The sequence below is a fragment of the Cupressus sempervirens genome, chromosome 2 (assembly GCF_028749045.1).
Source record: "Cupressus sempervirens isolate cs-2001-9-10 chromosome 2, ASM2874904v1, whole genome shotgun sequence".
NCBI lineage: Eukaryota > Viridiplantae > Streptophyta > Pinopsida > Cupressales > Cupressaceae > Cupressus > Cupressus sempervirens.
This window is the reverse complement of record NC_143119.1, coordinates 441834969-441861137: the sequence shown is the minus strand read 5'-3', so window position 1 is coordinate 441861137 and position 26169 is coordinate 441834969.

Sequence of the window (26169 nt, the reverse complement as noted above, 5' to 3'; positions counted from 1 at the left end):
AGGTTTTCTAACCTCTCTAGGCTAATCCCATTTCCTTCTTAAATAGGTAACTTTTATCTTTTGCCACTTGAACACCACAGTAGATCTTAGGTTTAGGTTGGATTCATTGAATCTTTCCATCCTTTCATTTTCTCCTTTTCATTCCATAAACTTCTTAAAAATACTCTTTGAATCCATGCCTAGGAACACCCAAACACAACTTCTCTTTCATTATATGTTCTATCTCATCAATCCTTATCTTCAATATGCTTTACATATTTCAAGAATTAAACTATGTCAACTAGGAATATCAATTCCTTCACAAATTGTTAAAATGTTGTCACACTGCCAACACTGTGTTCCTTGGCCTTGATCATCACTAGATAACTCAATCATCACTAAATTTCTTTTTCGGCTTACACTATCTTCTCTCAGTCCTTTTTTTGTCACTCGGTCAACACTAACACAACTTGGCTTCAACAATAAGTTCCTTAATCTTCTATTTTAAAGCTTAGTTAAGCCTAAGTATTTGTTCTTAATTGATCATATCTTCTAGGATTCAACACAAATATCTTCTCCACTTAGTGTGATGATTAAACAACACATTATCTTGTCAAAGTCCATTTGATCAAGTGCCCATTATAATTACTCATAACTCAACCTTTCCACTAGGTCCTCTTGTTAGCTCTTCTTCTCAAATCCTCTTCATTAATCATCTTGATATGGAACTCTACTCAACTAGTAACTATATTGCTAGTAAAGTTTGACATTAATGACAATATACCAATTATTTTAATTGTAGTTTCCAACAATCTCCCTCTTCGATACACATCTTCTAAACTTCTTCACTTTCTCATAATGGCAACACCACTTTCTTATTACTACATAGGTAACTTACAATATTTCTCTTTTACTATTTAGAAAATCTATCCCTTATTACTCATGTAGATGGTAACTTTTGAACTTCTCCCTCTTTTATCTTGCATGCATGACTTCAATAAGCTCTTCCTCTTTGTTTCTTCATATGCTAACTACATAACATCTCTATTTTCTCATGTTTCCATGGTAACTATATATCTCTCCATCTTTGACAATAATGACAAAGATACTTCCATAGATACTTCAACATCTTTAGTTAACTTTGTCTCATACATCTTCAACATGTAGATAGATCTTGGTTAGTTCTTTGAACTAGGTTCTTGATAGGGAGGTTGGATGAATCCATCACAGATTCATCTCTGGGTCTTCTTGAAAGAATCTTAGGATATCTTTCCCACAACACTTTCCACCTATAGGACCTTAAAATTCTAATAATCCCTTAGTCCCTCTAGCCAACCCAACTACCAAGAAAGATTCATCAATCAAGTCAAAACTTGATGCATTATTGCTTCACTAAGCATAACCCTTAAAGTATCATTAAGGCTCTTAACCTCAAAAATCTTGAACTAAGACTTGTAGAGGTGTAGAATTATTTTCAAACACTTCAACTCAACCAAAAAGATGTGTTAGAAGTCCCATCAGATTCATCTTCTCATTTTATTTCTTCATTTCTTCAAAAATAGGCCTAAAAGGCTCTAAGCCCCAATTAGGTCTCCTATAGAGAGAAAATAGGGATTTTGTCCCAATTATTCCAAAGAAAATCTAAAAATTTTCTTAGGATTCTTGGATCATGTGCCAACCTCTCAATTATTTTTGGGGTCTTGGGGTCACCACCTTCCGTACAATACCCTAACTCAATTTGAGTGATTTTAGGGGTTTAGCGTTCTAATTGGCTGTTCTGCAAGTTGGGAAGTGTAAGGATATAAATTTGATTTTTATGACTACACCCTCTTCACTAAACCTTGTTAATAATTCTATCTTAATTCTCCAAGTGGAATCATGGCTCTAGCTATCCACCTTTGCAAGTTATGATGATTTCTCTTTAGCCTTCCCTAGCCAAACTCACCATATGATCACCTAGGGAAAGACTTTAAAAATGGATTCCCTAAATTTGAGGGCCTAAGATTATGTAAATTTAAGGTACATGGAGTCTACTCACTATTACCAATAGGCATTATAGATTAGATAGTGGGAAAGTGAGTTAGAGTCCCATCTTTGCCAATTGCCTGGACTAAACTAGCAATAATGCAAGAACAAAAAGATTTAAAAAATAGAAATAAATCAACAAAAAATGTTGAAAAATTCCACATAGAATTAGATAAATATATAATATAATCACACCAAGTTTCATAGTACCAAGATTAATCCTTTAACCAACTACTGTCATGAAAATACACAATATTTGCTTAAAAACCACTTCAAGGCTCTAATGTTTAGAGCTTTTGTCTGTACAATGGGTGTCCAACCCTGCATCATGGCTAAGGCATGCCTTTTATAGGGTGATTGGGTGGCCATTTTATCCTTAGAGATCATTTCCACTAAGTTTCAACTTTCTTGACAATGTTGCTCAAGAAACTTTTCAAAGTTGCAAAGTTGCACAATGCAACTTTTACATATTCTTGGCAACTTTTTCCCAACTTAGTCAGATGACCTCCAATGCTTCCCAAACTCAACCAAGAACCTCAACTAAGGTAAAAAAAAAATCCTAACCTATCCTAGACCTGTCTAAACTCATGATGATATCATCAACATTTTTGTGCAAATTAGGGCTGTCACATCTTGTTGATCCCTAATTGCACTTGCAAGTGTCCTAGGCTTCTTTAATTCACACCCTATTGCAGACCTTATGGAAAATACAAAAGAAATCCCTAAAGGAATAGACAAAAACTAAAACTTTGATTGATCAAGGAATCCTTGGGTGCTCCTCCAATAGTTCTTCTTCTATCATATTGCTTATGACTGATTCAACATATTGTGCTTCTCTCCTAATAACTTTAGGTGGGTCCTAAAGTTTGACCGTCCGCATTAATTTGTAAGATATCTGATGAAAAAATTTGATGTAGAGCTCCATCTTAGCTTAAGTAGCCTTAGTTAGGGAAATCACCCCTAGTTTTTCTCTTAGATATTCATGTGCACCCTTAGGTAAGGATTTTGTGAATATATCATCTATATAATATTTTTTATTCACATACTCTAATCTCACTTCTTTGTCTTGTACCAACTCTCTGAAGTAATGATACTTGATAGAAATATGCTTGTTCTTAGTATGCATCACATGATTTTTAGATATATTTATACAAGTTGTGTTACATAGAATATTACAATGGGTACAATTATCTCTTCCTTTATTCCTTTCAATAATTACTTGATCCACACTATGTTAGAACAATTAACTCTTGCAGCTACATATTCAGCTTCAACTGTAGATTGGGAGATGCAATTTCACTTCTTGTTTGTCCACAAAACTAGTCTCTTTCCTAGAAAGAAATATCCACCACTTTTACTCCTTCTATCATCAATATTTCCATCCAAATATGCATTAGTATACACTTTCAGTTCAAACTTGTCATTCTTCTTGTAATACAATCCATAATCCTCTAGATTCCTTTCAGATATCTAATTATTTTTTTCATAACCATCATGTGATTTTTCTTAGGATTTGCAAAAATTCCTACAACAATCCCAACTTCTAGTGCAATATTTGGTTTTATTATGAATAACATATTTCAACTTTCCAATCATTGATCTATACAAGGTTTGGTTCACATTAGCATAATCATCATTCTTTGAAAGTTTATGTCCAATAGCCATGAGTGTTATAACTGGTCTTGAGTCTTCCATTCCAATTTTTTAAAGTATCTCCTTAATATAGTTTGATTATCTAATTTAGATACCTTTCTAAAATTGATACACTTGCAAGCCAATTTTTTTTTTATCTCTCCAAACATAAACATCTTAAACTCTTTCATCATTTGATCTGCAAAGACTTATATAATGCATCCTTTTCTCCAAACATGATATCATAAACAAATTGAATAAATTATTTTTCACCATAGTATCTTTGCACTCCAATAAGTCCAGAAAGATCAGTATGAACCAACTCTAAAATAACATCAAAAGTATAGGTCTTTCTCTTAAAACTAGATTTTGTCATTAATTTTTCCCAATTCACATTGTCTACAAATCACATTATTAGGCTTTTTCAATTTTGGTAACCATCTTGCTTTCTTCATCTTAATAATGCTTACCAAATCATCAAGGTTCACATGACATAGCCTCTTATTCAATAATGATGTATCATCACATTGTGCAAATAAACATGTATTGCTAGATTGGTCTAGATAGAACAAGTTACCTCTTGTTTAGTCTCCACTTCCAAGCAATTCACCAGAACCATTGTAGATCTTAGCCTTCTTGTGCTAAATTTCAACTTTTTAGCCATAATTGTTCAACTGAGCCACACCCAAAATATTGTAATTAAGGCCTTCAATCTAATAAGCATTATCACATCTAATCTTATTAGTCAATTTTATTGATCCTTTTCCTTTCACAAGACATGGTGCATCATTACCAAACTTAACACTACCTCCTTTATAATGTTCTAGATTTTCAAACTTACTTTTATCACTAACCATGTGATGTGAGCAACCACTATCAATTATCCATCTATCACCTTTACTCACATATAAAATACATGCAGTTTTCTCATCTTCATCAAAGTCATCTTTCATAGCAACATAAACAACTTCTTCATCATTACTATTTGAGTCACTATTAGTATCTTCTTTAGAAATGTAAAAAGACTTCATACCTTTAGCTTGTATTCTTTGTATCTCTTTTTTTCTTTTCCATCTCTTATTCCTTTGAACTTATTTTCTTTCCTGTAATCATTGTCATACCTATGAAGACATCTTGTAGCAATATGACCAACTTTATTGCATGAAAAATATATAATAAGTTTGGCTTTGTATTTTCCTTTACCTCTTGGTATTCTCCTAGCCATTAAATCTTCAATATCCTCAAGATATATTGGCAGTGGGTTAGTGTACCTCAAAAGATTCATGACATGGCTTAACTACCTCATGTGGTTCTATTAGACTATTGGTTGTATCAGGCATAGATAGGTCAATCTTTTGGTGCAACGAAAACCCTGTCCTTTCTAATAATTGGTATTAGAGCTTGGTCACATGTTTGAATCATCATACCCTTGGGTAATGCTAAGGAGGAGATTTTTAGAATTTTTTTTAGCACTCCCCTCAAGATTCATGACAAGGGCTTAACTAGATCTTATGTTCTATAAGTTAAGTGGTTGTATTAGGCATTGGCACGTCGATATTTTAGTGCAACAAACTTGTCCTTTCTAAAAATTGGTATCAAAGCCTCAGGTCATTGAAGGGAAAGCTTAAAGGATTTGGGAGATCACTTACAATTCATTTAAGAAGGGATAGTCCTAAGTTTGATGGAGGAAATTTTGACACCTAGAAGATGGATTTTCTTGGTGAGATATTAGAATTGTGTACAGAACATAGTATTGAGTTTCCAGATCCATAATCCTTTTGTTGCATACATATGAATAGAAGAAAAAGTAAAGATAGATCTAGATCCAAAGAAGACATGAAGATCAACTAAGGCATTGATTTGCTTATGAAAAAAGAGCCAAAAGGTATGAAATTTTTTATTTGTTGCACATGTAAAGAGTTTGATCATTTTCTATCTAGATGTCTTAAGAGAGTAACAAAAACTATAAAGAATTCATTGTCTGATGAAGATGAATAATTTAAAGAAAGTATGGAAAGATTCCTTAATGATTGTGATAATGAGCATGAATTGGTTAATAATGAGGAAGTAAAAGAAGAAATAGATTTGGTAAATATTATTGATTCAAAGGCTAATCAAGAGAACGTTGAAGTTTTCTTGTGACTAACAATGGTCTATAGAATGATGTCCAAATTATTGAGAAAAGAGGAGAAAAAATATCTAAACCAAGAGAAGAGATAAGAATTGAGATATAAACTCCTTCCTCTAACAAGAATATGACAAAGAATCACCCCTTAGAGTAGATAATTGGAAGCAAAGACAAAGAAGTAATGACAAGGAATAGAGTTAATGAAGAGATATGTTTGATTTCTCAACTTGAACCTAAGAGTATAGATGAAGCATGTAAAGATGATCATTGGATTTAGGTGATGAAGGAATAATTAGATCAAATTTTGAAGAATGAAACATGGGAATTAGTTCTAAGACCTAAAGAAAAGAATGTAATTGGAACCAAATGGGTATTTAGAAAGAAGATGAATGAACAAGCTAAAGTTCTAAGAAACAAGGCTAGACTTGTGTGCAAAGGATATTTACAAAAAGAAGGAATAGATTATGAGGAGACATATGCCCTTGTAGCTAGAATAGAAGTAGTGAGAATATTCTTGGCTTATGCAACAAATATGAAATTCAAAGTGTATCAAATGGATGTCAAATCAACTTTCCTAAATAGAGAACTTGAAGAAGAGGTATACATTGAACATCCTAAAGGTTTCCCTTTGATAGAAGAAAAAGATATGGTATGTAGATTGAAGAAAGCTCTATATGGTCTAAAGCAAGCACCTAGAACCTAGTATGCAAGGTTGGACAAGTATTTGACAAAACTAGGATTTTCTAAAGTTATTGTTGACATGAAAGTTTGTACCCTTGCCTAAATTTTTTACCTAAAGGAAACCTCATGTAACATGGAAACAATCTCAAAAGTGTGGGACTTCGTAATTAGAGATCAAGTCTCTAAAGAAGGCTGACTTCCTTACTTTCAGGATGCACCTAACTATTTCTTGAAAGGAAAAGGGAGAGAGAATGCATGAAAGAAAACTACCTATTCTAATCTAAGAAAGGCGATACACCAAATAGTATTGTTCAATCTTATCTCTACCTAGGAGAGCACAATTCATTAGTACAGTTCTTAGATATAAAAATTCTATCTTAGCTTTGACTCAACAGTCATGCACATATCAACAATCAATGAAATGATATAAGGAAGGGACTTCACTCTATATTTCAAAGACAAATAGACACAACATATAACTGAAGAATGAAAGCAATACATCAATATAAGGAAAATGATGTTGCATGATATGTAATGGAAGAAGGAGATAAAATTGAAAATTATATTCATTCATAGACAAAATGGGGAATTATAGTAACAAAACATAGAATACTACTGGTATAGAATTAGAGAAAAGATTGACCCATGGAGGGTTTACAAAACTTGCTTTTATAGTTCAAGCATAACTAAGAAAACTTCTTCCTTAAGCCAAGATCAACTACTTCTTGTAGCTATAGAGAACCATTATTGCTGATCCAAGAAAGATTTTCTTAAACACACACTCAAATGTGAAAAATATAATCTTTGCATATAAATCAAAGCATAAAGGGACAAAAAATGGTGACCATTACTACTCTGGAAGGGTAGATGGATAAGTAGGTGTTAGAAAGGATGAAATTTGCATCTACTAGGCATGAAAAACATTCAAAATAGTGTTTACAAGCAATCAAGGACTTTTTCATCATTAAAGAATTGCATCAAATTGTTCCTCCATGCTAAATCGACCATATTATCAATCAACTGCAATCAATTGCCTAACCCTACCATGTGGCCCACTGTCTTTCAAATATTTTGCCATCTCACTAGACTTTCTTTCTTTCTTTGACTTGTTGACTATCCTATTTTGTGGCTTCACAATTGATTTCCTCTATCAGCTATTTGCTCTTGCAAAACCGTGAAGCCATGTTTTTCTATTTGATTGCTACTTTGTAGCTTGTCTTTATCTTGGCTCTTTGATTGTTGCAAACTATAAACATATAAAACTAACTAGTCTCTTACCATCGTTGCCATTAGGGACCTTAGCATCTTTATCCTTGTGACATTGCAGAAGCCTATGAACCTAACTGCTTGACATTGATTGCAACCTCACAGTCTATTTCATTAACTCATCAACTGACCCTATGAACTTGTTAACAAAGCATTTGCATCATCCCTGTCTTGACTAGAGTTATCCTTTAACCCTCTGAAAAGATTTGATAATGTAGGCCTTAACTGCAGATGGACTCATCGCATGTTTACAACTTGAATTTTGATTGTAGTGCAACCTCACAACTTGAAAAGCTTAATTGCTCACTGACCCTGTAATATTGTGCAAACTGTTAGACTTTCCTATTAGATGAAATCACAACCTTGCAACCTTTTCTAAGTGTAACATAAAAATACATGTGATCTTGTGTAAGTCAAGAACTTGACTCCTAGAATCAACTCCCATAATATCACAACTTAAAGTTAAAGTCTGCTTCAATGAAATAGCATCAATTAAACTAACCAACCTTTACTCGATGAAGTATTTGGCACTTGTGATGATGCAACCAAAAGCTTTCACAACTTCACAACCTTTATATCCTTAAGCCTTTAGCTTCCTATGAAGATGCAATCATATGATTTAAATTCTTGATGATCCTTCACAACATCACACCCACAAACCATTATTTTGTCTTAACCACAACAAACAAGTGAAGCCATTAGACTGATTGCCATCACAAGTTTGCAATAGGAAACCTCTCAAACCTCTAGCTACATGTGATCATGCACATCATAGTATTCACTCCTTTTCAACCTTTAGCTAGATGTTAGCTAAAATTACTGTGAGGCTACATTGACTACAAACAAAACTATCTCACGATGTTGCAACCCTCTTGATGGTTAAGTGGTGAATTGGAGCGATGGAGTAGAATGGGGATGATCACAAGATTACAACTTGGGTTGTTAGAAGGATATAACATGAAAATATGAAAATATTAAGACTTATGTATATAAAAGGTCAAACTAAGGTTTTTACATATCCCTATTATATTTGACATGTCAGATATATTTGAAAAATCAAATTTGGACGTTGGCCATGGCTACCACCTTGAAAATTCAAATTTTTGGATGGGTGAAAATGGCTAACAATTTTAGTGATTAGAGGGGATACTTTCCTACTAAGCATGAGATCAATGGCCTTGAGAAATCCATTGGGTTGGAGTCATGGAAAGAAAAAATCCTCATTCATTTTTTGAAACCACAACCTCTACTTCTTCTCTGCAACTACAAAACTTCAAAACTTCACTATCTCCTACAAAAAAATCCTATGATTGTGAACTTGTTGAAAAAAGAGACTACTCTACTATATATAAAAAACCTTAACCTTCCTATAGAAGCAAAGTTTAAGGTGAATTCCATTGACTAGAATTGGCAGAGTATCACCATTAGATTTGGATAGCTGAAATTTTGGCCCGCTTGCAACTAGTGATAACATAAGGGCTACTCTACATAGAATCAAATTTGGAGTGCCTACTAGGTTTATCTCTATCTATATCCCACTTAAGGACAAGGTCTCCCTCTTTGAAAATGCTGGAGGTAGCCTTCTTGTCAAAACTTCTTTTGTCCTATTGCTATCGAGCCTCAAGTGTATGCATAACCTATTGTTTCTTTTGTTCTAATTCAATAAGTATTACTAACCTGATTGTCATGTGGTCATTTTCCTCTAGCTCCAATTGATAACCCAACTCAAGAGAGGGGAACACTAGTGAAATGGGAAGCCTAGCTTCCCTTTCATATACCAACATAAAAGGTGAGTTCCCAACTACTCTCTTGGGTGTAATTCTATTAGCCTAAAGGGTAGTTCTTAGCTTTGAATGCCAACACTTTGGTTGTCTTCAATTATTCTCTTCATGATTCTAATGAGGTTCTTATTGGAGCACTCAACCAAGCCATTTCCTTGGGGATGGTAATTTGAGGAAGTACCTAAACATATCCCATGTTCTAGAGCCCAAGAACAGATATGAGCTCCAACAAAAGATTTAGCATTATCAGATATGACAGTTGATGGAACACTAAATCTAGTTATAATTCCATCAAGGAATTCAACCACTGAACCTTTTGTTGCATCTTTCAAAGCAATTGCCTCTGTCCACCTTGTGAAGTAGTATGTGGCTTCCAAGATCCATTTGTGACCAACACTAGAGGGTGGATTTATTGGGACAATAAAATCTAGACCCCATTGAGAAAAAGGTTGGTCAACTTGGATGGGATGGAGAGGAAATACAATTAATATTTTCTTTCCTAAGAAGAAAGCACATTTCTCACATTTACTCACCCACTTGTGACATTCATTGAATAGGGTTGACCAATAATAGCCAACCCTCATTATCTTCATTGTAGTAATTCTAGCTAATAAATGACCATCAACAAGGCCATCATGGAACTCTTTCAACAACTTGCTGATTTGGTCAGTCTATATAAACCTTAGTAGGACTCCATCAAAATCCTTCCTGAACAATATTCCGTCCACCAAGACATAGGGAATAGCTCATAATCTGAATTATCTTCTCTTGACTCTATCTAGGCCTTGGGGATATCTTCCTTCAATCAAGAAGGTAGTCATGTCCTGCAACCAACTATTTTGATTTTCATTCTCCACTAGTTGCTCACCTTGAATTAAGAGGGCAACCTCCTCATGTGTCTCAAAAGATGGAACCATCTACTTGTTAGAAACAATAGTCCACGAAGATAACTTTTGGGGGGGGGGGGGGGGGTGGTTGTTGGGGGGAGGGGGGTGGGGTGAATCAATTATCCAATAATTAAAACATTTATCTTCTTTAAACAAACTTAACCATTCAACCAAAGCAAACAAGAACCATAATAAAATGCACATAGACAATTACATCAAATATGTTGACTAGGGAACCCTTGATCAGAGGGAAAACCCCAATGGGAATGATTCCAACAAGATGATGTACTAATATATTAGATGATGGACCCTGTTAGGAGTCTATTATAATATTTAGTATGTAGAGTCCCTATTAGGAAACTTTGAATCCCTATTAGGAGATCCCAACCCTGTTAGGATTTGTAGTACAATGTGTGCAAGATGAGCCCACTACCCAAATATGCAATTTCAACTACAAGAAGAGCTCACTACTCAAACAAGTAATTTACTATTATCTTCTCATTTCCCCAGTTCTATCAATTGAAGCAATCACTCTTAGACCTTGTAGACTAGGTCACAAACCTCAAATCCAAATACCAAACCTTGGATCACTCAACAAAACCTCGACAATGAAGTTTCCTTGAATTCTGCACTGCTCTAATCAAATTTGCATTCTTCTCTTTACTGCTACTTACCAACAATTCAAATCCACACTTATGATAAAGGAAAATGTCCTTCCTTTATACCAAGTCCATAAAATAATTCCTTAAGTCATTTGTTAGACCTTCTTAATTAATTATTATAGGACCAATTAAGAACACGTTACACTTAATGATAACATTTATCTTCCACCTTGCGACTTGAATAACTCTTCACACATGCAATATTATGATGAGTGAACTTAGCCATGTCATCCTAAATATTTCTTCTTTATGTCCTCAACCTCAATTCTCAAAATATCAACTCTATTAAGAGATATAACAAGTTTACCAGAACATGCCTCTGTAAACTCTATCTTAGAACAAACATCACCAAAACTTACATAAATTCTTCTAGACTTATCCTTTCTTCTTCTAACATTGATTGCATATACTAGATACTTAGAAGTACCTCCCATAACCTCAGATAGTGGAAACACTCAACTAGCCATTCATACCAACTTGATCTTTCTATTATTCTTCTGTCAGATACCACAGAAAACTGCTATATTGACATAAATGAAAAATTTAGTCATGAATGTAACATATCATCATAGTAATGTATCTATAGTACTCCCTCACAAGAATATCATCAGAATTCATGCTTTCAACCAATCTTCTAACAATCTCCCCTTTTGGCACTGATGGCAATATAGATGAAAAACATCTAGTTCCAAGAATACCAACAAAATACTGTTCATCTTTTCAAATCCTCTTCATCAATCATTCTCCCCCATTAATATACCTCAGTGTGCTTTCTTCCAAACTGTTCATTCCATGTTGTACTTATGTCAAACATCTTCCTCAATATAATATTTTTCATGCAATATTCTCCTCCATTGACATCAATGTCAAAGGTTTCAACAACCAACATCTCTGCATCAAACTTAGCAAAAACTAATACTTACTAGCTTAAGCTTTAAAAGAAACTATTCAAAAAAACATCTAATAAGAGTCCTAATTGACTCTATCCATCATAGATACTCCCCCATACAAGAAGCATCAACATTCAATCTAGACAAATAATGGTGCTCTGTTACCCTAGACTGATGCACTCTTGCATCGTCTACTCTGATATAGGAAGGGGCATAACCCCAAGCATACGTCACAAATACTCAAAAGTCTCTTTGGAAAGAGGCTTAGTGAATATATCTAAAATGTACTCTTTAGTGCTCACATACTCCAATTTTATTTCCTTTTCTACAAATTTTTCTCTCAACATGTGATACTTAATAGAATGTTCTTAGTCCTTGAATGCAACATTGGATTCTTAGACATATTTACTATGCTTTGTTGTCATAATGTATGATAATAGGTTCACTAATTTCTATCCTTATATCATTTAGCATCTTCTTCATCCAAATGACTTGATTGCAATTATTTTCTGCTGAAACATACTTTTCTTCTGCTATACTTTGTGATGTATAATCCTACTTCTTGTTTAACCAAGAAACCAATCTTCCCCCAAGAAAGAAAGCTCTTCCACTGATGCTCTTCTTGTCATCCATATTGCTTGTCCAATTTGCATCGGTATAAGCATTTAGAGTAAAATCATTAGATCTGTCATACCACAATCCAAACTTAGATGTTCCTTTTAGATATCTAAATATCCTTTTGAGTACTGCATAATGTGCTTCTCTAGGATCAGCTTGGAATCTTGCAAAAATTCTAACTACATTTTCTATATCTAGCCTTGTGTGAATTAGATATTGCAATCCTTCAATCATAAATATATACTTTTTCTACTCAATAGTAGATGTCTCATCCTTTGTAGATAACTTGTGTCTAGTTACCATAGGCATTCCAATGAGTTTGCATGTTTCCAAACCAAACCTTTTCAGTAAATTCTTCAAGTCCTTAGTCTAAGAAATAAAGATTCCTTCTTTATTATGTACAATGTGCAATCCTAGGAAATATTTCATCTCTCCTATCATACTCATTTCACATTCTTTCTTCATCTCTTTTTGAAACTTCTCACTTTCTTCATCATTTCCTCTAGATATGATGTCATTAGCAAATATTACCAAAATCATCAAACCATAATCAATTTCTTTCTAATAGAGATTACTATCTGCCATACCTTTGCTATATCCAAGCTTTGTCAAATGTTTGTCTAACCTTGCATAGTAGGTTTTGGGTGCTTGCCTCAATCCATATAATGCTTTCCTTAATCTACATACTATGTCCTTGTCATCTATCAAATCACATCATTTAAGTTTCTCAATGTATACCCCTTCTTCAAGGTCTCCATTCAAAAATGCTAACTTGACATCCATCTGATATACTTTGAATTTCTTCTATGCTGCATAGGTTAAGAATAATCTCACTACTTCTATTCTAGCCACTAGAGCATAAGTCTCCTCATAATATATCCCTTCTTGCTGTGAGTAACCTTTACATACCAATCTTGCTTTGTTTCTTACAACTTTTCCTTGTTCATTCATTTTGTTCCTAAATACCCATTTTAGTTCCTATCATATTCTTGTCTGCTAGTCTGGGGAATAATTCCTATGTCTCATTCTTTACTATTTGATCCAATTCCTCTTTCATGTCTTGTTTCCAATAATCATCTTTAAATGCTTCATCTACATTCTTAGGTTCAACTTGAGATATCAAGCATAGTTCTTCATTGAATCTACTTCTTGTCATTACACCTTTATCTTTGCTTTTGATGATCTGTTGGAATAGGTGATTCTTTATCATATTCTTTCCTTAAGTAGGAGTTGTTATCTTAACTCTTGGTTCTACTAAAGTTTCCAAGCTTTGTTCCTACCTTGGCTCTCCTTCATTTTGCAAACCATTATTAGTCTCAAGAAATACCTCATCATTCCTTGGCTTAGTAACAATATCATCATTTGAATTTTAATCAACTATTCTCTCTTGTATCCTAATTTTCTCATAAATTCTCACATTTTCACTTTCCATAGTAGTTATAAAAGATGTTTCTTTTGATACTCGCTCTTCATTAACCAATCTAGACTCATTAATACTATCTTTCAAGGATCTTTCCATACTTTCTCTAAATTCTTCAACTTTATCAGAGAGTAGATTCTTTCTAGCTTTTCTCAATCTCTTAGGACATTTACTTGAAAAATGACCAAACTCTTTACATGTCCAACAAACAAATTTTTTTATACCTTTTGGTTCTCTCATCATAAGTAGATCAATAACTTCCTCTATCTTTATGTCTTCTTCTATTCTAGATCTATCATCTCTTGTGCTACTATTCCCTTGTATACAATAGAAGGATTTTGGATTTATAAACTCAATACTCTGCTCTTTACACAAATTTGATAACTCACCAAGAATTTCGATCACTCGAGTGTCAAAATTTTTTTTGTCAGATGTAGGACTATCTTTCCTAAACATGTTCACCATCAATCTCCTAAAGCTATTAAACTTTATCTTCAAGGACCTGATGCTTTAATACCAACTGTTAGAAATAATAGTCCATCAAGATGACTAAGAGGGGACTTGGGGGGTGGGGGAGGGGTGAATCAATTATCCAAAAATTAAAACATTTATCATCTTTAAAAAAACTTAACCAGTCAACCAAAGTAAACCATAATAAAATGCACAGACAATTACACTAGATATGTTGACTACGGAAACCCTTGATCAGAGGAAAAACTCTAGTGGGAATGATGCCCACAAGATGATGTACTAATATAAATATTTCTTGTTAGAGAATGGACCTTGTTAGGAGTCTATTACAAAATTTAGTACATAGAGTCCCTATTAGGAGACTTTGAATCTCTGTTAGGAGATTCTAGCCCTGTTAGGAGTTGTGCCAACCTTTCTAGGAGTTGTAGTACAATGTATGCAAGATGAGACCACTACCCAAATATTCAATTTCAACTACAAGAAGACCTCACTGCTCAAACAAGTAATTTACTATCATCTTCTCCTTTCCTTAGTTTTGTCAACTAAACTAATCATTGTCAGACCTTGTAAACCATGTCACAAACCTCAGATCCAAAAACCAAACCTTGGATCACTCAACAAAACCTTATCAATGAAGTTTCCTTCACTTTTTTATTGCTCTGCTCAACTTTGCATTGTGCTCTTTACTTCTACTTACCAAAAATTCAAATCCACACTTATGATAAATGAAAATTTCCTTCCTTTATATTGAGTCCATAGAATTATTCCTTGAGTTGCTTGTTAGACCTTCTTAATTAATTATTATAGGACCACATTATGAATACGTTACAGTTAGCAATAAAATTAATCTTCCACCTTGCAACTTGAATAACTCTCCATACACACAATATTATGACAAGTGAACTTAGCCATGTCATCCTCAACATGTCTTATTCATGTCCTCACCTCAATTCTCAAGATATTAACTATGGAAAGAGATATAACAAGTTTACCAGAACATGCCTTTGTAAACTCTATCTTAGAACATACATCACTAAAAATTACATAACTTATTCTAGACTTATCATTTCATCTTTTAATGTTAACTACATATGCCAAATACCTAGAAGTATCTCCCATAACCTTAGATAGTGTAAACACTCAACTAGCCATTTGTACCAACTTGATCTTTTCATTGTTCTTCTATCAGATACGACAAAAAATTGCTATGTTGACATCAATGACAAACCTAGTCACGAATGTAACATATCATCATAGTAACATATCTAAAGTACTCCTCCATAGGAATATCATAAGAATTCATGCTCTCAACCAATATTCTAACATTACTCACAAAATCTCTTGTCTGTAACAAGCTTGGTGATTTTGATATCAATGTCATACTCCATGACTCTAGTAACCCATCCAAATCTCTTTTCATTGATATCCTTGCCCAACAAGAACTCTTTCACACTGGCATGTGGGACTAAAAGCTGGATCTTGTTATGCGATAGGATATGTCTAAACTTTTTTAGAGCCCTTACAATGACAAGGACTTGTTTCTCTACATAGTTGTATCTACCATCACAATCCTTTAGCCTTTCATTGAAAAAGGTTATAGGCTATTCCAAATTCTCATAATTGAGCTATGCGAGGACAACTAAAATGCTTGATTCTCCTCCAAGAGAGTAGAGGATAAAATCTTTGTAAAAATTGGGGTTGACAAGATTGGGGGCTGATACAATTGATTTCTTGATCTCTTCAAAACTAGCCTTCCCTTCTCTAGTCCAAGTGAACATCAGGTTCTTCTTCAACATTATTGTGAGAGATTTCACCATGGAAGTAAGGTTAAGGATTAACCTCCTTACAAAGTTTATCCTACCAAGAAATCTATGCAATCCCTTCTTATGATGGGAAGTGGGAGACAAAGAATTGCTTCTACCCTCTCTAGATCTACTATTATCCCATTTCTTGACACAATGTGTCCTAGGAGCTTTCCTTGATTAGTGGCAAAAATACACTTTTTGGGGTTTAGATTAATGCCATATTCTCTGCATTTGATGAATACCTACCTCAAATGATCAAAATGGTTTGTTGCATATTTTGGGAAGACAATTATATCATCAAGATATACTAGCACAAAATTTTCCAACACAAATTTGAAGGCCATCTCTATTTCCTTCTAAAATGTGGAACCTACATTGGTTACTCAAAATGGCATCTTACAATAAGCATAGGTACCCCACTTGGTAGTGAATATTGTGTTATATCTGTCTGATGCTTGGACTAACACCTGATTGTAGCCTAAAAAGCCATCCAAGTAAGGAAATATTTTTGAACAACTAACCTTGGATAAAAGTTGTCCCATAGAAGGAAGGGGATGTTTATCTTTAAGAGAAGCCTTATTAAGATCCCTAAAATATACACATGGTTTAATTTCTCCACTTTTCTTCCTAACAGGAACAAGATTAGCCAACCATGAGGAGTGCTTGCTGGGGAAAATCGTGTTAGCCTCAATGAGCTTTGACAATTCTTTTTTCATTAATGGTTCAATATTGGGGTTAACTTGCCTTTTTTTTTTTTGCCTAACAGGCTTAGCATCATGGTTTAAATCTATGGTATGTTGAAATAAGCTTGGTTCAAAAAAATTCAAGTCTTCATATGTCCAAGCAATAACATTATTGAATTCTTGACATAATTTAATGCAAACTTCATGTTTAGTCTTAGTTCATACCTTTCCCAAGTTGAGAGTCTTTCCATTAGAAATAATTATAGGTGTGTAGTACTTCCTCCTTGAAGTCAGGTTTGAGTCTTCACCCTTTGCTTGATCATCATAGTTGAATATGCCTTCCAAGGTGACTAGACCTTTAGGAATTTTTTTGGAGCTAAGGTTTATGATTTGGTCCCCATACTGGCTTTGTATCTTGGACTAGTTTCTAGCAAAGGATTCTACTTCATTTTGCAAGAAATTGAAAATTTTCACATCATAATCAAATTCCTACCAATTTTTGCAATTGTCTGGGACAATAGGCCTTACAAAAATTATAATTTGTTGCTTCCTTTCATTAGCAACATGCTCTGGTACATCATGATGAACACCAATTGTTGCAAGTCTATCAACATGTTTATTTTTATTTCTTGGGACACTCTGAATGTTGAATGCTTGAAAACGTTCAAGTAGATCCCATACTCTATGCTTGCATGACTTGAGAAGGTTATTCTTTGTGACATTTTAATTTCTTATTTGATTATCAACCAAATCACTATACCCAAATACCTTCAAGATCTTGATGGCTCTTCTTTGTGCAAGTTGGAGACATTGGATTAGAGCTTCATAATATACCACATTATTGGTGTAATTGAATTGGAGTCTATAAGAAAAATAGTATTTCTCCAATTCAAGGGAAACGAGCATGAAACCAACACTTGAACCACTTTTTTTCCTTGAGCCATCAAAGAACATATTCTACAATCCACTTGTATTTTCTTTTGTTTTTATAAGATTGGGAATAGGGACATTCTCCTCAAATGTGCAATAGGTTCCAAGACCTATCTCCCTAGCTTCTTGTATTGGGTCAAATTGATAAGCAGTGGCCCACTCATCCAAAACATAATCAGGCACTTCTGCTAAAAAAGTAGTAGGATTATGTGCTGTGTCTTCATCATCTACTTCATTAATTGTGCAATTCATACTTATGGGACTAGGAGTGTAGGTCTCTATATGATTGAGGGGTAGAGGCTCCACCCTTATGGAAGCTCTTTCTCTATATCTTGTTCTAAAAAACATGTAATAATAGTCATATACAATATAGCCATGTATTTGTGTAGAGAAATCCCTAGAAAGATACATGGAAAAATATGGCTTGACCTCATCTACTGATATGTCTTGTGTAATAGTGCAACTAGGGCATTGCCTTTTCCACATTTTTTAACATTCCTACTATCTTGATAGAGATTCCATCTAATTAGAGCACATCCCTAACCATTGGCTCATATTTAATACCAAGGAGATCAGCTATACACTTAGGCATTAGAGAATTACTAGCCCCTGAATCAATCATGCAATTATGGCTAGCTTGTCCCCTATGATTAAAGAGACATAAAAAGAAGGAATTCTATTTTTCTTACTTGTTTCTCCTTTTGTTGGCTATACTAGGCTTCTTGCATTAATCTCTCTGGCTGACTAATCTTCCACTCCTATGCCTTCTAAGTCTTGCTACAGTAGTTTCTTCTATGATGGTATATTGGCAACAACATCCCATTTGGAGATATTAATATTAGTCCTCTTCATTTGATCTATAATGTCAAGAGGAGTACCTACTACTTTGGTTGAAGCCTTGGGAGCTGCAGGGACAGATGAGTGAAAGTGAGTAGTCTGAGGTTCAGTAGACTTCTTGTTGTCCATATCTTGCCTTTGTTGAGGAGCAATATTTGGTTTTGCATTCATCACAAGTATGTGAGAAGAAGTACCTAAAGTTGAAGCTTGATTTAAAGAAGGATCTATGACATCCTCAACATCTTGTCTTTTGCTTCTAGTATTGTGAGCTATGGCATCATGATTGGTATGACAATGCTCCTTCGGTTGATGGTTCATAAAAGAATAATCACCCTACTATTTTATATGAGAAGTATTAGTAGATTAATGAGCACTACATTATTGTTCTACTGATTGATCCTATGTGACTAATGCCTGAGATGCTTCACCTCTTTGACACATACAATACCCATAGGAATAGTTGCAAGAAGGAAAAAAGTATTTCTTTTGAGCAAGGTTGATCTGGGGGACTAATGCCCTATTTGGATTTGTGTTTGTATTTGTAGTAGGGGTATTACCCATAGGTCTATTCTAATTGTGTGGGGCATAACCTTGATTTTGATTTGGAAGCCTATTGTATATGGGGCCTTGATAATGAGGTTGGAGAGGCCTATTTCTTTGAGCTTGTTGTCTTTTAATGGTCACCAACTCATTGCTCATCTTTTTCACCACTGAGAAGTTGTCCTCCATCTTCTTTTCCTATTCTTGGAAAATTTTTTGTCTATATTTTGCATCATCATTTGCATCATGGCCTTGATCTTATCTACTCCATTAGAAGATGTGGAAGATATTAGGGCTACAAAAAGAGATTGAATTGTAGAGGTGGTAGAGATAGGGACTACCATAGGTTGATGATTAGGCATGTCTGGGAAGAAAGGCATTGGAGGTCTTGGAGCTAACTTCCCTCCTTCAATCAAGATATTTTCTTCTTTTATAGCAATTTGGTATGTAGCTAGTAAGGTATACCCTCCCATGGATTTTAAAATGGTAGCAATATCACAATTAAAGGCTTTGAGGTAATGTAAGAAAGCATTACCAGGAGAAGGTTTTAGTGTAGTAGGTATCCTATCCCATGTTTTTTAGAATCTATAATTAAAATGTTTCATGTATTTATGGGGTGCTCTCTTAATGGTAGTTAGTTACTCTAAAAGTGATAGGTGATCACCTTTATCCTCAAATTTATTACAAAGCCTTTCGCCTAACTCAGCTCAGCCAGTGATTGAATTATGAGGTAATACCATTGTAAGGCCTTTCCTTTTAGAGGTGAAGCTAATAGTCTGACAAAAATATCATCTTCTATAATACCATGGATATTACAGATGTTTGAGATTGCTTGAATGTATTCTAAGGTAGAGATGGAAGTTTCACTAGTAAGGTCAGGTGGGATTTTAAGTGCAACAATTGGAGTATCATGTCTCTAGGCTTGAATGAGGGGACTTCCACCATTGAAGGTGGCAAAAGCATGGGCATAAATCACAAAAATTCTAGTTCAAAACCAAGATGCAGAAGTAGGGTAAGGTCGCTAAGTGCTTGAATGTGAGCCTCTTGAAGGCCTAGGATGATAAGAATCAACACTATCTCCTCCTCAACATGAAATTGAAGTTCTTCTTTTGACACTAGTGAACTAGTAGACTTAAGAATGCCTCAATATGAGTCTGACTAGGAATGCCAAAACTTATTGACACAAACATTTGTACTCTTGCCTAAAGTTTTTACCTATAGGTAACCTCATGTAACATGGAAAAAATCTAAAAGTGTGGGAGTTTGCAATTAGAGATTGAGTCTCCAAAGAAGAACAACTTCCTTATTATCAGGATGCACCTCACTATTTCTTGAAAGGAAAAGGGAGAAGGAACACATGAAAACAAACTATGAATTCTAATATAAGAGGGGTGATACACCAAATAGTATTGTTCAATCTTATCTCTACCCAAGGGAGCACAATTCATCAAAACAATTCTTAGATATGAAAATTCGATCTTAGATTTGACTCAAGAATCATGCACAAATCATAAATCAATGAAATGGTATAAGGAAGGGACTTCACTCTTTATCATTCAAAGATAAATAGGCACAACATATAACTAAATAATGAAAGCAATGCATCGATATTAGGCAAAAGATGTTGTATGATATATTAATGGAAGAAGGAGATACAATTAAGAATTATATTCATTTACAAGCAAAAAGGGGAATAACAATAATAGAGCATATAATACTACTATTATAGAATTAAAGAAAAGATAGACCCTTGGAGGGTTTACTAAACTTGCTTTTATAGTTCAAGCATAATTGAGAAAACTTCTTCCTTAATCCAATCTCAACTACTTCCTATAGCTACAAAGAACCATTATTATCGATAAAAGAAAGATTGAATCAGACACACACTCAAATGTGGAAAATCCAATCTCTTCATGTAAATCAGAGCATGAAGAGAGAAAAAATGGCTGCCATTATTTCTCTGGCAAGGTAGATGGATAACTAAGCAATAGAAAGGATGAAATTTGCATCTACCAAGCATGGAGAACACTCAAAATAGAGTTTAAAGAGTTGGACCAGATTGTGCCTCTATGCTAAATCAACCATATTATCAGTCAAATGAAGTCAATCACCTAACCTTTCCTCATGGCCCAATGCCTTTCAAATATTTTTCCACCTCACTATCCTTTCTTTCTTTCTTTGACTTGTTGACTACCCCATTTCATGGCTTTAGAACTAATTTCATTTGTTAGCTATTTGTTCCTACAAAACTACAAAGCCCTATCTTTCTATTTGATTTCTACTTCACAACTTGTCTTCATCTTGGCTCTTTGGTTGTTGTGAACCTATGAACAAGTAAAACTAACTGCTCTCGCACCATCATTGTGGTTAGGGACCTTAACATCTTTATCCTTCTGACATTGTGAAAGCCTGTGAACCTAATTTCTTAACATTGATCACCACCTCACAGTCTATTTCATCAACTCATCAACTGACCCCCTAAACATATGAACAAAGAATTCACATCATCACTATCTTGACCAAAGTTCTTCTTTAATGCTTTGTGAAGATGCTACAACATTGGCCTTAACTGCAGATGTACTCCTTGCATGTTTCCAACTTGAATTTTGACTTTAGCATAGCCTCACAACCTAAAATGCTTAAATACTCATTGACCATGTAATATTGTGTAAACTATTAGACTTTCCTATTAGATGCCATCGCAACCACACAACCTTTGCTAGGAATAACATAAAAATGCATGCGATCTTGTGAAAATCAAGAACTTGACTGCAAGCATCAAGTCTAGCAACATCACAACTTAAAGTTGAAGTCTGCTTTAATGAAATGATGTCTATTGAACTGACCGGCCTTTACTTGATGAAGTATTTGGCCCTTGCAATGATGCAACCAAAATAATTCACAACTTTATAACCTTTATATTTTAAAGCCTTTTGTTTCCCGCAAAGATGTGATCACATGATTTAAATACTTGATGACCCTTTGCAACATCACATCTAGAAACTATTGTCTTATCTTAACCACTATGAATGAGTAAAGCCATAAGACTAACTGCCATTGTAAGTTCACAATATGAAACCTCTTAAACCTCTATCTGCCTGTGATCATGCAAATAATAGTCTTTGCTCCTTCACAACCTTTAGCTGGATGTGAGCTTAAACAACTGCATGGCTACACTAATTGCAAACCTAACCATCTTGTGGTATCACAACCCTCTTGATGGTTAGGTGGTGAATTAGAGTGATGCATTAGAATGGGGATGACCACAAGATCACAACTTGGACTATTAGAAGGATATAACATGAAAATATTAAGACTTAGGGATATAAAAGGTTTGAGTAAGGTTGTTACATATCCCTAATATATTTGACATGTTAGATATATTTGCGAAGTCAAACTTGGACATTGGACATGACTGCCACCTTGATAATTAAATTTTTTGGATGGGGAAAAAATGGCTAATAGGTATATTAGATAGTAACTTGTAGTTGAAAGAAATAGAGAATGGTTTGTTGATAATAGTAATATTTTTTGATGATATAATATTTGGAGGTAATGATGAAGCAAGTGATAAGTTTGCTAAAGAAATAAAGAATGGTTTTGAAATGAGTATGATAGGAGAAATGATTTTTTTTTAGGTTTACAAATTATATAGAATAGTGATTGCATTTTTATTTCATAAGAAAAGTATTTGAAGGACTTGTCGAAAAGATTTGACTTGGAAAGTTGTAAGCCTATTGGTATACCAATGATAACTAGTCACAAGCTATCTAGCAAATATGAGACACCTAGAGTTGAGTGGAAGAAGTACAGATCCATGATTGGAGGTTTGTAATATCTAACTCATAATAGACTAGATATAGCAAATGTAGTTGAGATTGTAGCTAGATTTCAAGCTGATCCTAATGAGTATCATTACGCAACAAAAAAAAGTATATTCAGAAATTTGAAGGGAACATTTTATTATGGAATATGGTATGATAGATCAAGTGATTTCACCTTATGTTCTTATACTAATGTAGATTAGGCAAGTAGTATGGATGAAAAAGAGCACCAGTGGTGGAACATTATTTTTAGAGGAAGATTGGTTTCTTGGTTGAGCAAGAAATAAGATTGTATTTTGTAGAGTACAACTAAGGTATATAAGTATCAACAAAAAATAACTATAGTCAAGTTATGTGGATGAAGCAAATGATGAAGGACATTAAGATAGAATTTTTAGAACCTATTATCATATACTATGATAAAACAAGTATAGTAAGTATGTCTAAGAATCTTGTATTGCATTCTAAGACTAAGCATACGTCCATTAAGCATCATGTCTTGAGAGAGAAGGTTACAAAAAAGGAGATCATATTGGAATATATGAGTAGTAAAGATCAAATTGTAGACATCTTTACAAAGCCCTTATCTAAAGAGACATTTGAGTACTTGATAGGTATGCTTAGGGTTATACCCCTACCTACTTCTAAGTAGATGATGCAAAGATTGGATTAATCTAGTGGTACAAAACACTATTGTTTAACTAGACTAAATGTTGATGCTTCTTGTATGGGGGAGTATCTCTGATGAGCAGAGTCATTAAGGACTCTTGGTATTTGGTATTGAATAGTGTCTTTGGACACTTGAGCTTGTTGAAGACTTAAAGCAATAAATTGACATAATGAAGCCTTTTTCATTGATGTCAATGGGAAGATAATGCATGAAAAAAATATCCTAAGTATGTATGGGGGAGAGATAGTTATTAGGGAGATTTATAAAGATTCATGTAAAAGAGAAGGAATGTCTTTATGGGGGAGATATGCATCTTGAAGAGTTATTAATTCTAAAGGGAAGGATAACAGTACCATTGAATGGGGGAGAAGTTAAGAAGTTTCTTAGTGAACAACTTATGATGTCAATCTAGAAGATGCATAATAGAGCAGTGTTCTAGAGGATTTTAGAATTGATTAATGAAGAGGATGTGAAAAGATGAGAACACCAAGAACAACAACATAGTATTGTTTAGTATTCTTGGAACTTGGATGTTTTTCATCTATCTTTCCATCAATGCCAAGGGGGGAGATTGTTAGCATGAATGCTGATGGTATTCCTTTGGAGGAGTATCCTAAGCATTGGTGAGCATGTGGCAGTATTGACATGTTGCATTGATGATTGTGTTTTTCATTGATGTCAACATAGTAGTGAGTCTATGAAGACTAACAAAGTAGAAAATAGAGATCAAGGTAATACAAAAATAGGTATAATATTTTGGTGATGTGCAGGTAAGGACATGTTCCACACTATGTCCTAGTGACGAGGTTAAATATGGATAACATAAGTCAAATTCATGCAAAAGTTGTAAGTGATTCACATAGAGCATTATAGAGATAGAGTAACTATTAAGGAATTTTTGATGATTACATTGTATCTTCTAATAGAGATATAATCTATAGATGTGTAGTTAGATAGTAACAAAAGACTGTATGATGGTATAATAAGCAAGTGGGCAAGCCCTAGAGTCATATGTGTAAGATATTATATAGACTATGAGATGATAGTGCTATTATTATTACGAAATAAATATTTATCTTATTATTATTAATTGGGAAAAGCCTCTAGGAATTATTTTTAAGATACAATATAAAGGAAAGATGTTTTCCTTATTTGTAATGAAGAGTGATCAATGTCTTGAATGTGAAGTAATCAAGGAAGTGCAAAAAGGAGTAGTGTGTTTGGTGAATGTGAGTAAGCGATCCAAGGGATTATTGGATGCAAAGTTTGTAATCTAGTATTGAAATCAAAAGGAGTAGAGGTCTAGTTGATAAGATAGAGAAAGAGGAAGGAGGAATATAGTACAATTCTATTATTTTGCAAGGGAATAATACAAAGATCATTTGGATAGTGGGTTCATTGATGATGCACTCTTTTGTATGTTGTAACTGAACTAAGTTGAGTCCAATAGCCTTGGCCAGTTGGATTGGTTTGGAAAAACAAAGTACCTTAGATAATCTTCTAGAATCCCATTGATCCTTTTAGTCTGTCCATCTATCTCTGGGTGATGACTCGTTGACATGAGAAACTTTGTCCCAATCAGTTTGAATAACACTTTCTAGAAATTGCTAGTAAATTAGACATCTCGATCACTAATGATACTCAGTGGAACACCCCAATAATTTATTACATTCTTGAAAAATTAATTTGCATCATCCTTCGCCTTGCATGGTGACTTGCACACTACAAAAGTGGCATACTTGGAGAATCTGTCAACTACAACCATAATACTTGTATACCCATCCATATCAAGCAACCCTGTGATAAAATCCATTCTTACACTTGGCCATGGTCTTACTGGCATAGGTAGCAGCTGCAACAAGCCTCCTAGAGACTTTGTTACCACCTTGTCTTGTTGACAAATGAGACAACTCTTGACATACTCATCTACATCCTTTCTCATATTCTACTAATAGAACCCTCTTTCCAACAATACAAGGGTCCTCTTCTACTCTAGATGCCCTACCCAAGGACTATCATGATATTCATGTAGGACTTCCCTCCTCACATTCTTCCACTTAGGAAGGTAGACTCAATCTTGGGTAAAGACCAATAACCCATCTTGAATACTGAACTTGCTAGTCCTATGCTCTAATGCTTACTTGAACAATGGAGCCACCTGAGGATCCTTTTGATACCCTTCTTTGATAGTCACCAAGACCTCCTTAGATAGGCTCACTTGGCTAGCCCCTGGCTAAACCACTTGATCCTCCTCCACTATAGCTAACTATCCCTTTTGACTTAGAGCATTCACAACCACATTTTTCTTTCTTGGATTATATAGGATCTCAAAGTCAAACTCTTCTAGGAACTCTTGCCACTTGGCATGCTTTAGTGTCAACTTGGCTTGAGTCTTAAAGTAAGTTGAGGAGAGGTTGTCTATTTTCATTATGAATTGTGT